At 35.0% G+C, this 14855-nt stretch overlaps 1 pseudogene across 1 annotated transcript; it reads right to left on the minus strand.

Annotated features, from left to right (window-relative positions):
• Positions 1-851: 851 nt before the first annotated feature.
• On the minus strand, positions 852-3675 carry LOC145120604 (3-ketoacyl-CoA synthase 11 pseudogene; annotated as a pseudogene). The gene is made up of 2 exons (XR_013714259.1): positions 3625-3675; positions 852-2624 (listed from the first exon to the last, which is right to left on the minus strand). The product of XR_013714259.1 is annotated as a 3-ketoacyl-CoA synthase 11 pseudogene (transcript).
• Positions 3676-14855: the final 11180 nt, after the last annotated feature.

Raw genomic sequence — 14855 nt, forward strand, 5'->3', positions numbered from 1 at the left:
GTTCAACAAGTTGGATATATGGTGTACAAAAAAAAGGAAATGGACTATATGTGAACAAATCAATAGTTCATTACCCTTCTAAGTCATTTTCTCTTAATTGAGGGGAAACCTAATTAGCTTTTTCAAGGGGTTTTTCATTTGGTTAATACTAATCATTATATTTTGATTTGATTTGAATCATTTGGTTTGTAGATTTTTTTTTTGATTAATTGATTAGTATCATAATGCTCCCACAAGTAACCTTCTATATTAATCAATTTGTTCAAAACATACATTAATGTACCGTACATAATTATTTATGCAGACTGTATTAAGCCAAAGGTTGGCATAGTTTGGCCAAATAATGACATTTTGGTTATATCTCGAGCGAATTATCTATGCGGACAATGTAGTTTGACAAAATAATAATGTTCATGTAATAAATGATTATGCATTTTATGTATTTTTTTTCTTATGGTCAATTATGACCATTATTTATGAGATAATCATTTTGTGTCTTGATTTATGAATAATTATATAATATATAACTATTATGGAGTAAAAATCAAGTCCTCACCAAATTCAACGAGATGTGTATTGAATAAACTTATGTAACATTAGGAACTCGTTGAATTTGACATTTTTCTTAGGCATGTACGACACTATAGGTAATCTTTGGAAATATTTATTACAATGTCGTGTCTATTATTTTAGTTAAATTAGTCTAAACAAAATGTTGCCAAAGTAACCTCTTTTACGTACATTGGTTTATCAAATTTAATAGATGTTTGTATGGGACTATTCATGTGAACTATGATTGGCCCAAAAGAAGACGTAGTTTGGCCAAATAACAATGCACATGTGATGGTAGCTACGTGAAAATTATAATGTTTTATTAATGTGACTTTCAGTTAGTCCAAATACATCCATTGTTTGGATGAACTTATTTTCAGTATTTGATCATTACATTGAGTATACCAATTACAATTAATTTCTAGGTCCAAGGATTCTGATTCATTTCTTCTGCAGGATTAATAGTCTTCAAAGCCTTCCAAACAGAACTATTACACTTAAATCCCGATCCAAACGCAATCTGCCATGCCCTATCGCCTTTCTTGATCCTTCCTTTAGCTTCTGAATAAGCTAATTCATACCAAGGTGAACTACTTGAAGTATTCCCGAATCTATTAAGTGTCATTCTTGATGGCTCCATATGCCAATCAGAAAGCTGCAAATTCTTCTCTATTTCATCAAGAACAGCTCTTCCACCCGCATGAATACAAAAATGCTCAAACGCAAGTTTAAAATCAGGAATATACGGTTTAATCTTCATCCTCAAAACTTTTTTTCCTACCAAAGTTGCAAAAAAGAGCAATTGTTCTGACATTGGTAACACTAAAGGACCTAATGTTGTAATATTGGTTTTTAAAGCATCACCCGCAACTCCCATTAAATCTTTTGATAATGAAACTCCAACATTCCCAACTGGGTCCTCTAATTGTGTCACGCATGAAAAACATTTGTCATCTGTGCCTTTGTGTGTTCTTACTATGTGTACAAGTTGATATTTTGATCTTTTTTTGTCGGATGATTTGTTAGATAAGAGAACTGCAACACCTCCCACACGGAATAAACAATTTGATACAAGCATTGATCTTTCATTTCCACCATACCAATTTAATGTGATGTTTTCCATACTCATGACTAATGCGTATGAATTAGGGTTTACTTGGAGAATATCTTTTGCTAAATCAATAGCGATTAAACCAGCTGAACAACCCATTCCACCAAGGTTATAACTCAAAATGTTGCCTCGAAGTTTGTAATGGTTGACAATCATTGAAGTTAAAGAAGGGGTAGGATTGAATAGACTACAATTAACTACCAAAATCCCAATGTCTTTTGGTTTGATGCCTGTTTTTGCTAAGAGTTCGTCAATGGCGCCAAACATTACAAGTTCTGCTTCGTTTTTTGCTTCCTCCATGCATGTATTTGGGGGGATTCGAAGAATAGCTTTTGGGAGGTAAGTTGATTCACCAAGACCAGATCTTTCCAGAATTTTTTTTTGAAACTCGAGACTTTTTTCTGTGAACTTTCCTGTTGATGTTAAAAACTGCAAGAACTTTTGTGTTGTGCATTTTAGATCTTCTTTAGGTTTGTAACATGAGAAGTTTACAAGGTAAACTGAGCGAGGACGAGTTAAGAAGTAGAGAGTTGATAGAAAGACTAAAAAGGTTGAACACACGACGATTGATATGAGATTGAATCGGAGATGATCCAAAAGAATGTAAACATTTTTTAGAGAAAATGTCGATAATTGAGGAGCGAGAACAACCACAAGAGGAGATAAGAATAGATACATCCCATGGGTTATTAGATAATGATACCCTAATTTCACATACTTGAGCTTCACAGATTTTTTGAAATCAGGAAGGTTTGAAGATGATGATTGTGAAATCAAGGGCTTGACTTCTGTAACTTCACTCATTTTTTGTAGATATTCGATTCCAATTACAACTATTAGGGAACAAAACAAAAAAAAAAAAAAAAAAAAGCAATATATGATTTATCCGAAACAAATCAGGAACTCAAAAACCCATAATGACCTAAGATCTTGAACATAGAATCTCAAACGAGGGTAGTTCCTGCAAATTGGGAAAGAAATTTAACCAAAAAAGAATCAAGCTTTAACATGTTAAATCAGCACTAAATCATTAAGGGCGTGTTCAGTAAAAATTTGTGGAAGCTGGAAGTTATAAGTTGGAGGTACACAGTGTTCGGGAGAAGTAATGGAAGCTTTTAAAATATGTATAAGTACATAAAAGGGCATATGTATATAAACTAAAATTTAAATACAACTATAATAAATTAAGTTATCCAAACTGTAATTATAAAAAGTTAAAAACCATCCAAATTTTAATTTTAAGTGCATTTGTTAAGTCTCTCAATTGGTTAAAACTTTTTTCATATATATTAGTAAATGATGATTTTTTTTTACAAATAAAATAAATAAAACTTTACAAATTTTTTATAACTTGGACTAATTTTTAAATTTTTTTTTTATATTACAAGTGTTTCGGTGTTCTAAAAAAAACAATATTATTGTATGATGTTATTATTTGTTTATAAAATCATATAATAAATATTTGTTTATTTTTTAGATGAAAATTAATAAATTTAAAATCCGTTAATATGGTTTTAATAAAGAAATAACAAATGTTAAATTATATTTATATTTAGTTGTATAAAATATATTTTATTTCAAATAAATATATTATAATTCTTAAAATATATTTATATTTAATCGTATAAAATAATTATCATAAGTACAAATATGACTTATTTATTTAAAAGACATTTAAGTCAATTCGTTAAAATTTAAAATATTTTTTTCGTTAAACGCTATTTGAAGTAATTTTTGGATCTGTAATTTTTTATTTAATCAAAAAGCTTAATTATCTTGCTGTCGAGCAAAGTTTTTTTTTTTTTTTGAGTTTTTTTAAGTTATAAGCTTCCAAAAACTGCTTACCGAATACGCCCCAAATATTTCGACAATTTTAGTGACACCCATAACTATTTATTGCAAATTAACGATAAAATACATAAGATGCGATGATGAAATTGGTAATTAGAAAGAAATATAACCTGGAGCAATATGAATGTTGGCGGAGTGATCGATGAAAGAATGAGTTGGGAATGTGTGGAAAACGGAAATGCCTCCTAGGTATTTAAATTGTGAATTAGAGAGTCGTGATATTAATTATGGCTGTCAAAATTAAATTGATTGAAGTGAAATTTTGACTTAATTTATTTATGGAATGAAATCCAAATCACTGATCGATTGACAACGAACAACCATAGGAAATTTATAGATGAAGCTTCAGGGGATTTTATTGGCACCTAAAATTTATTATGATGATTTTATTTGACATGATAATGTTGACTATTTTACACGTTTAAATCCATTTTACTAATTCAAATTGTATTGTATTATATTTTCAATTTCTTTCCCTTTTTAGTTTATTGTAACTATAAAAGTAATCACTTTTTTATTTTATTATAAATTGTATTGTGTTATAATTTTATATTTATCGAAAATAACGAAAGTAAAAATGTTATAAAATATAAATAAAACGAAAAGATAAAAATATTAACAAGATTTTTTAAATTATCATGTTAGAAATAAGTGGATAAGTTCTTTGTAAATCAACTTAAATAATGGGTAGTGATTTTGTACATAACATTTTTTAACCATACACAACAATCTATGCATTAGATGGTTGTACTATACAATTGTACAAAGTATAAATTGTTATGTATGGCTAAAAAAATATTGTATACGGAAACGCACTGAGTTGTAGTTATATTAAACTGACAAACCGTGGTTATTATATACATTCTTTGTAAATAAAATTGAACATAAAAGCCACCGTAAACATTGACATTAACAACAAATATATGAGATGGGATGCATTTAAGACCATGCAAAAGAGAAAAAATAAAAGATAAAAGAGACAATGATTAAGAAAATAAAATAAATAGTTATGAACTCATACTTTAAAGAATCAATGCTTTTATTTAATATCAACTAGTGTAGTTTCCATGCTCCGCATGGATTGGATTGATTTTTATCTTTTTATGTGTTGTTCGATATCATGTAAAGGTACTTCACATACAAATCTAGAACTTGACAAGAGAAGTATACATTCATCTTATGTAAGTATGAAATAAATCTTGAATGTTGTATTAAGAAATAGTTTGAAAGTACAATATTGTAATAAAAAATCTAAATGTACAATAGCATAGTTGGAAAAAGAAAAAAACACAACTATTTCCCCATTCAACTCATTATATTTTCATCATGTAATTATTAAAGTACAATCCAATTTCACTAATTTGAAAGCAGAATGCTATAATCATACCATTTGAGATATAAGGAATAGGTTGATAACAAACTTTGTGCATATCAGAACTTTATAGTGGATACAATGACTTTTAATATGCTCTTTACTCCTCTCCTTCTTCAACAATCTATCATCAATGACCATAGGAGGTACGACCAATTTCACCATGGTTTTAGTCGTGTTTGTGTCTATCAAAATAAGAAGCGTTGATTGGTCAGTTGCAGCTTTCCCACTTTAGACTAATAGGCTTCCGTACAATTAATTACGAGAACTCACCTCTGGTTACTCAATGTAATCTAACATCTTTTTTCACACTAGGAATTTAACATTAGTTTCTACAAATAAAAGAATAATCATTAGATTGTAGAAGAAGACTATATATGTGCATTTTTTTATAGAAAACCTTTTCTTGATGTAGCTTTGCGACTTGCACTTGCTTATTCCTGATGTTTTCTAGTTCTGTTTCAAGAGGGGTAGTAATGCAATTTTGATCAGAAACTGATGGTATCAAGGGTAAAGTTTGTGGTTGTGGAGGTTGATTATTTAGGCATTTAGCCATTCACCAACATTATTTGTACATGAAAATGAAGGAATTGAATATGGTAATTATGTAGCATGTTGTATAATAAAATATTTGGATGTCCTTAGATGAAAAATATCACCAGATTAGGAACACCAAAAAAATATATAAAAAATAAAAATCAAACATATACCATTATGAAAATTATCAACTTTTTGGCAGTAAGGGTCTAAACTCATCATTGGACTCAGAATCTCTCCTAATCACGACGTGAGCAATCCAATGCTCACGACGTGAGATCAGTATGAGAACCAAAAACCCTAATTTTTCGTATTTAAAGGAAAGAGGGGGCTATGGTTGTTCACCCTCCGCCTCCCTCACATTCTAAGCGCCAGAGAACCTTGAGATTCATCATCCTTGAAGTTCTTAACCATTTTGGTGCCATTTCTAGCTTGAAGAAGGAGAGAAGAAGAGGAAAAGAGTAATCTAGTGGTGAAGTGGACAAGTAGTAACATTATCATCACCTCTTCTTGCTGTTGGACCTTTGTAAGTATCAAAGATCCAAACTTTATTATATTTCATGGGTAGATCTAGGATTTTGTCCACCTTTCATCATGTTTAGAATGCTTGAGTGATGTAAATCCATAAATTCAGCAACTTTATGGATTCTAAGAGTTCTTTTATCATCATATTGTTCAGATCTAGAAGTTGGTGAGGTAGGAGAGGCATGCATGAAAGTTGGAAGCATATTTCTTCACTTTTGACCTAGAATGGGTTGGATCATGCATGGGGAAAGCATGGCCATAAAGGAAACATTTTTATGGACTATAGGAGTCCCCTTTAACTTCTGGATAAGATGGATTCGAGGACTTAATGGAATAAGGACTTAAAATGGTGACTTTTAGCTTCAGACTGTGCTCACGACGTGAGACCTAAAACAAAAGTAAAGTATCAACATCAAACTTAACAAATCAAACCATATAAATATCGTTCTCCCTGAGACCAGGAAGCATGATTTTGTTATCAGCATCAAACACTTTTCCCTCATGATGGTTGAAAAGAACTTTGTAACCAGCATCACAAAGTTGACTGATGGAGATGAAGTTGCCTTTCAGTCCTTCTACATAGAATACGTCCTTCAGCTTAAACGTCCTGCACTCTAAAGTTCCAACACCTTAAATAGCTCTTCTGATATTGTCACCAAACATCACCATTGGACCATCTTTATTAGTAAAATTTGTTAGGAGAGACTTGTAACTGATCAGGTGTCTAGAGCTTCCATTGTCTAGGTACCAAGTTTGACCTTGATTTGGACTTGATTCAACGTCATCGTGAGAACTATCAGCGTCATATATGCCATCAGGGGAATCATCTACAAGTGCCATGAGACCCTTAACTTTTAGTGCCTCATCTTTAGATGTCTTTTATTCATCCACCCATTCTTCACGATCTTCCTATTTTGCAATGAAAGCCTTTGGCAAAGAGATGTTTCTTTCTTCATATGAGCCACCGGCTTCTTGTATAGGACTTCATAGTTCTCGGGACTCTGGGCTTCTTTCTTTTCCTTGAAATCCCTGGAAAAATGGTAAGGGCTTCCACAATTAAAGCAGTTACCTGAGCCTTTCTTCTATGAGGTGGATCTTTTCGCTGAGCTGATTCCCTTGAACTGAGCTCTTCTAACCCCGTTTTCTCTGCTTTCTTCATAACGCTTGACGATAAGTGCATCGCTGGAAACAAGCTCATCGGTGAGATCTTCATCACTTTTTTCACCCTGATCTGAATTTTCTGATTTGCTGATGTGCTTTATTGTTTCCTTCTGACACATCAGGGCAACAAACTTTTCCTTGTTCGAGTGCTTCATGATTTCCTTACGAAGAGCTTTGGTCTCTTCATAATTTTGTAAATTACCGAACAATAAATTCAGATACATGGAATCAATCTTCTCACTGTTCTTAAGAACATCAACGTGATGTTCCCAACTCTTCCCAAGAGAATCGAGAAACTTTAGAACCAACTGTGATGAGTGTTTAATGATTCCCAGCATGCGCATATCATTAACAAAACAATTAAACATATTGAAGGTGTGAGTAAGTGACTCACCTTGTTGAGAAAAGAAATGCTCGTATCTTCTATTAAGGTTGTTGATGGTCGTAGCCTAGACTTCCATAGTGCCTTAATAATCCACCGTCAGCGTGTCCATCATCTCTTGGGCTGATTCATAATTTTGTACGAGATGATACATATGGTATGGAAGAGAATTTCCAATAGCGGCCCTGGCTTTTACATCAAGACTGAACAGTCTTTTGTCATCGTCATCATAACTTGTTGTTGGCTTTTGTTTCAGAGGGGCAACAGGAGTGTTGTTTTCCATGGGTTGGCACATAGGAACATGGGGACCCTTTTCAACGATATTTTTCATATCATAGTCAATGGTTTCAAGAACCATCATGGCCTTGGTTTTCCACATGGCAAACTTGTGTTCATCTAAGGGAGGTATTTTGTTGAGACCGAAGGATTTGTAATTACTTGAATTTGACATGATAACTTAAGTATATCACAAACCTGCTCTGATACCAATTGAAGGTTTGTATTATGATCAGATATACTTCAAGTATGAACAAGAAAGGTAAAACTAATCTAAACGAAATAATCAACAGAAAGTAAATAACACAGAAGTTCTCCAAATGTTCCTTTCACCAAGAAAAGAGGTTTTTTCTTCACCAAGAAGACGGGGTTTGCCACAAAGACAATTGACACAAAGCCACGAACTCTAGCACTCGACCTCTCTACATTAGGGTTTGCCCTAGTGTAGTATATATAGTAATCTATACATGTATATCCCTTGATCGACGGGATTCTATCTAATCTGTACAAAGAACCGATCTTATCATAAAGATACGGGATCTGATCTATTCTATATATATCTATAATAACTGCCTAATTTACAAAATATTACAATAGAACAACTATACTATAAGCTGACTATAACACTCGGCTTTGTATTGCTTCATTATTCGGGGCTGTGACCGAAATATCTGTTGTTATAAGGCCTTAGGCCTAGGCAGAAAAAAAGGTTTAGACCTATTTGGATGTGGGAATTATGGATTGCATGATCTAAGAGTTCAACGGGTGTGTTAGAGTCCAAAGGTATACGGTAAAGGCGTTGGATCGAGCTTTTCATGAAAATTGGGTTTGATTTCGATTGGTTTTTAGGCATCATGGAGTTGATAGAAAGTTAGAGCTCTTCGAGACCTTTTCGTGGATATAAAGAACGTCGAAAACAAAGTTGAAACGAAGAAGTTATGTCTGTTTGAAGTTGGAGTGGTTTGGGTGAGTGATCGTTGACTGGTTGACCACGCTCATTTAAGGCTCACAACGTGAGCATGAAGTGCTCACAACGTGAGAGGCACCTGATGCCCCAAAACCCTTATTTTCAGGTATTTAAAGGTAAAAGATGATTAGGGTTGCTCCTCCTCAGCCTCCTTCACTTCCAAGACCTCTGGAAACCCTAATCTCAGCCCCCATTGAAGTTATTGGTCATTCTTGGTTTTATTCAAGAGCTTTTGGGTCTTTAAAGCTAATTGAGGGAGAAAAATATCATTTCTAGTGCATTTGTTAGCATCTTGGCTTCTTTATCAGCTAGTTGTGGAGCTTTTGGACCTCTGTAAGTCCTCAAACTCATGCCTTCCTTTCCTTGCTTGATAGATCTAAGTTTCTATGCATTTTATGGCTTGTAATGTTGGTCAACATGGATGGGATCCATAAAGTTCGCAACTTTATGGATCATGGTGGTATCTTAAATATTTAGATATGGGTTTTGGTCATGTTTTTGGACTCCAAGCTAGAGTCTTGGTCCTTTTTCCTCCATTTTGACCTAAGTTGGTGTTTGAGTCATGTATTGGACATGCATGACTGAAAAGCTTTGATTTTTATGGTCCTTGGGGTCAAGGAAGACCCTCTAGACTGTCTCATTTTAAGGCTTAATGGATTAGGATCTTAATGCTTATTTTTTGTCAGATCTGGCCTCACGACGTGAGGAATAATACCTCACAACGTGAGAGCGTGTTCAAGGAAGTTTCTAGGAAAAAGTCATGACCTCACGATGTGAGCATAAGGTGGTCACGACGTGAGCATCTGCTGTGAAAGTTTGGGCTCTTTGATTTTTAGCTAGCTTGGTCTTGGATTTATCCTTTGGTTTGGGCTCATATTGGACTAAGGATTTTAGAGTAATGGACTTCTGGTTGGGCTTGCCTTGCTGGGCTTGACCTAATAGGCCTTGGATGGTGAATTAGACCTTAGTGGGCCCAATAGAGTTGGGCCTTGATTGGGCCCAATGGGCTTGGGCCATTGGTAGGCCTGGTTAGTTGGGCCATCTTTGGGCCTAGTGCTTGGGTTTAGCCTTGTCTATTTATTGATTGTGGTTTTGGGTTATTTGGCTCAGTTTGGGAGCCGGTTCGTAGCAGCAGCAGCAGCAGTGTAAGATTATTCGCGTAGGGTTTGAGGTGAGTCTCATCATTGTACTATGGGTCGAAGGCACCAATGCCGACCCATTTGGTTTATGTATTATAGGAAGACCCGAGGGTGGCCCTTGGCATTTGTATGAAAGAGCAGGAGGTGGCTCCTGGCAATCTGTATGAAAGACTAGAGTTTGAACTCTGACAGTTAATTGGTTAAGTAGTTGTAGATTGTATGTTAGTTGTCTTTGTGATGCTTGCATGGAAGACCAGGAGGTGGCTCCTGGCACTTGTCTGTAATACCCAGGGTTTTGGACCCCGACTTGGCAAGAAAGACCATGATACGGCTCGTGGCATAATGACAAGACTATGGTTGGCACATAGCACCTCCTATTGTATGTTTAATATGTATGGATCGTATGATATGTATGGTATATGTATTTGGGGAACTCACTAAGCTTTTTGCTTACAGTTTGTGGTTTATGGTTTCAGGTACTTTCCGGTTCGAAAGGGAAGGGTCCGACTTGATCATAGCGCATACACCCGTGTTTTCTGTAATTTGTGATTTTGGGATTTTACTCTGATAATTGTTATCTTCTGAAATGCTTTAAATGTTGAATAAAGGATAAATGAATGTTTTGAATATATTAAAAATAAAATTTTTACCCTATGATTTTCTGGATGTTACACTGACGTTGTTGATCTTGTTAAGCTGGCGCTATCGACTCGTAGACGATGTAACTGATGGATCAGCATGTTATGTGTTTAACTCATCAAATCATAAGGTGTGACCTTACATTTGTGATAGTTTGTATTTTGTATGTTTTCGGGACATGTGATGTTTGGATTGATGAATTGAAAAATGAAATTTTTACCTATGGATGTTGGGTCGTTACACCACTTAGATTTTTCTTTCTAGCCGCTCGATTTCTCTCCTTTCCTTTCCCACCTTGCTTTGTTGCCAAGATCTTGCATGGGGAAGATCAGATCTGAAACATCTACAGAAGAACAATAATCAGTGATCTTAGGAAATTCGTCTTCATCCCCTTCATCTTCATGGGCATTAACCCTATGATGATCAGGTTTGGAGTATGGTTTTGATTTATAGGATCTTTGGGCTGAGGATTAAGCCTTCCTATTAGGGTTATCATAGGAATTTGGTGTGCTGGCCCTATTTTGTATTTCTTTGTCTTCTTCCAATCTGATGAATCTTAGTGCTCTGTTTCTGGCTTCATCCATTCGCTTGCATGGAGTCATCACAAGATCTTCGTAGAATGGAGAATCCTTCTTCAAGCCCGTCTTAAATGCATCTACGACAGTGGCCATGTCAATGTTTGGTATGTTCAAAGCTTCCCTACCAAACCTACTCATAAAGTCCCTATCGGATTCTTTAGGATCCTAGACCACTCGATAAAGATCACTAGTGATCCTTTCGAATATCCTGCTACAAGAAAACTGATTATTGAAAAGATTAACTAAGTGACCAAAAGAGGTAATAAAGTAAGGAGGAACATTGAGAAGCCATTTCAAGGCTGATCCTGTAAGAGTCGAGCCAAAACTATTGCATAAACAGGCTTCCTTTAAGTGTGATGGGAATGGGAATGATTTCCATTCTCTCTCTATATTGAGTTATATGTTCCTTAGGATTTGTGGTTCCATCGTAAGGTTTCATGTTGGGAGTTTGGAAGCGCTTTGGAACTTCAGTGTCAGCTATCGAGGGGATAAATCTCGAGATCGTATGACTGGTGGAGGATACTTCTAGTATAGGTTGGCCCACCCCTGGTATGCTTAAGATCATCTGTCTTAGTTGTTGAAGTTCTTTGGCCACGAATGGACTTATTCCTGCATCAAGATTCACAGAGTTAGTATTAAAAGTATTACTTTCAAAGAAGTTACCAGTATTTCTGTTATTGGGGGTGTTGAAAGTTTCGTTAAGATCCTAGATCACGGGAGTTCGATTGTTTGGGATTTTGCCTCCAGTTGGGGTAGCAAAGGATGTTGGAGTTGTAGTCTTCAGACGTTTCCCTAAGGATCTTGTGCTATCGAAATTTAGGATCTTGCGTTGTAAGATTGAGGATGTCGCCCCCTGGGGTTTACGGATATCTGCCCTTATCCTTTCCACCTCCTTGATCAATATACTATTGTATTCGTGTTGTTGGGCCACTTATGGTGTCAACGTCTTAATTATGGAGAAGATTTTGTTGTTACAGATCGAAGCAAGAGGATCATGGGATCCTGTGATCCTAGGGATCCTGGATTCCCATGTGTAATACTCGGTTTTGAATTGTTTCATTATTCATGGATGTGGCCCGATCATCAATTTTCATAAGGCTTAGGGCCTTGGGGAAGAAAGGAGTTGGCCCTTTTTGGATGTGGGTGTTATAATCTTTGAGATCCGAGTGTTCGATGGTGTTTTGGAGCCCAAGGGTATAATCGTAATTTGTTGGTTCGGGCCTTTGTGAATTTTGGGTTCTTGTTCGGGAAGTTTTAAGGTGAGGGTGAGTTGATAGAAGCGCAGGGCTTCTTGATGTGTGTAAAGTCAACTAGTTTTAATCCTGCTTTTCTAATGCAAATTTGACACACAATAGGCAGCGTACCTGTCAATTGGTGGTATAGTTTTTAGCAAGCAGGGTATCGAACTCAGGGAACGGTAAATTTTAAATTAACTACTAATACTATCTAAAAACAAATAATAAAAGAAGGGGTTTTCTCTAGTTTTGCAAGACTAGAAAACTTAAATATCTAACTAAAACTCAAGCAAAACAAATAACAACTAGAGAGTAAAAATCAACTAAATTCAATGATAAAGGAGACTTCTGTTTAAGTTCGACTCATTTGATCATATGGTTGATTTTATGAAAAGTGCAATGGATTAATTCCTCTTTGGCTACCGATTAAGGTGATTAGGTTCACGTTCGCTATTACTAGTCCTTAGAAAACAAATTAATCTAAGCAGTGGCCAGTTGTCTAAATTAATGAATTTCCTAGTTTATTTATTCGGGTTAAGTAAGACTTGTAGTGGTTAACTAAATTGGTCCTTCAATTAACCTCTTGCTGATGGTTCGTCACACAAGCTCACACATTAATATTCCTATTCTCTATTAACCCTAGTTTCACGTTCACTATTCCTAGGCATATAACAATGTTTTCACATAAATCATATGAGATTAGCAATTAAGAGATGGTCATGCAACTTAATTATAGGTTAATTAACAGAAAATAGTCATAATTAACACATATGGGTCTTTAACAAGCTTAGCAAAACAAATCACCAAATAAAAATAATCCAAATCATAAAATCAACACATAATCACAAACTTTGTCTTTCCTAAACAGAAGAAAATAGTCTTAGCTCATGATTGCAGAAAAATCAAAGTCACAAACGAAATCTACTAATAAAAACATGGTTTAGACAAGAGATTGGGTAAGAGTAAACTTGATTTTTGCCTTAATCCTCCTTAAGATTGAATGTAGACTTGATTCCTTGACTTCCTACGCTCCAACAGTCCTTCAATCGAAAAGTATCCTCCAAGGGTTTCTTAGAAAAACCGGGTATCGATCTGAAAGCCTCTTTTTATAGATTAGAAGCGACTCGTCGAGTCTAGGGACTGACTCGTCGACTCTCTCATTAAATCCTCGTGTACGGCAAGGCAAGGACTCTTCTGCTTCGAGAATGTTCGCGGGAACTCGTCGAGTCAAGGGTCAACTCGCAGAGTCCTTCTTGGTTTTTTGGCTCTTTTCTTCTTTCTTTGATTCCCTAGCTCCCGATAGCTTCTCCTGCTTCCTTTTGCTTCCGAGCACTTCTTTTGAACTGAAAATATAATTTAAACGTAATTAAGCATCTTTTGTTCCATAATTGCAATAAATTAGCCAAAAAGTATTAATATTCTATACAAAATATATGACTAAATATGCACATATCAAATTACCCCACACTTGACTTTTGCTTGCCCCCAAGCAAACTGAATTTTAAACATACTAACATCACATAAAACAATCCTAATCAAACCCAACCATTATGCCAAGACCTCAATGCATGCATTTGTGTCTAAAGTTTTCCTAAGGAACCACCCTATACTCTAAATACTCACAATCCTCATAAACACTCGCCCACTTCTTTTGAACAACGCTCATTTTATGCATCCCTCCGAATCAATCCTCAGAAAACTTTTTTAACCTCAAGGTATTTTTGTAAAGCTACCCAAGCATACATAATCTAGAGAATTACAACTTTTAGATACCATAATGGAGCTTTTGAATTCTTCACTTTCTTTGATCTTCAATTTGTACTTTGAATTCATCACCTTTTTGTGTGATTTTTGGTATCTTCAATTTTTTTTTTGAATTTCTTCATAATTTTTGATCTTTGATCTTTAAACTTTAAACTTGATAGCTCAAAAAATTCTTCAACTTTTTGGTAATTTCTCTCTCTCTTTTTTTTACATGTAGATCTTACTTTTTTTTCACTCAAATCCTACATGCTTAAGCAGGGGTGCTTAACTTCAACCCTTATTGGTTAAGATACAAATCTACCTGGATAGATTTCTGGTACACGATGCTAAACATATTGCATCCCTCAAACTAAGCGAGGTTGTGTTTTTGTCCCATGATTTCACTAGAATAAGGGAGGCCACAAATGCATTATAACATATATTGGCTCAACTAAACATTTGGGTCCTCATAGAATCATAATACTAGCATGGGTCCTAATTGCTTTACCAAAATTTTCTAAATTAATCCTAGCAATATTAATGCAATTTTTTTTTAAAATTTAGCCTAAATTAAGATCCTAAGTTATCTAATGTAACCAACCCCCTACCCCACACTAGCATGGGTCCCCATTGCATGTTATGCATGATTAAGAAAACAGAAGTGAAAAGGGAATTGGAACAAACTCCCTTGGGATAGTAGTGGCGAGGTTGATATTTCTTCTTTTGAGTTCCATCTTCAGCTGACTTTGACATGGGAACAACTCATCCATGACTTTGACAGGAAAGA

Source organism: Lactuca virosa, chromosome 6, assembly GCF_052849685.1.
Source record: "Lactuca virosa cultivar CGN04683 chromosome 6, Lactuca_virosa_CGN04683_v6, whole genome shotgun sequence".
NCBI classification, from domain to species: domain Eukaryota; kingdom Viridiplantae; phylum Streptophyta; class Magnoliopsida; order Asterales; family Asteraceae; genus Lactuca; species Lactuca virosa.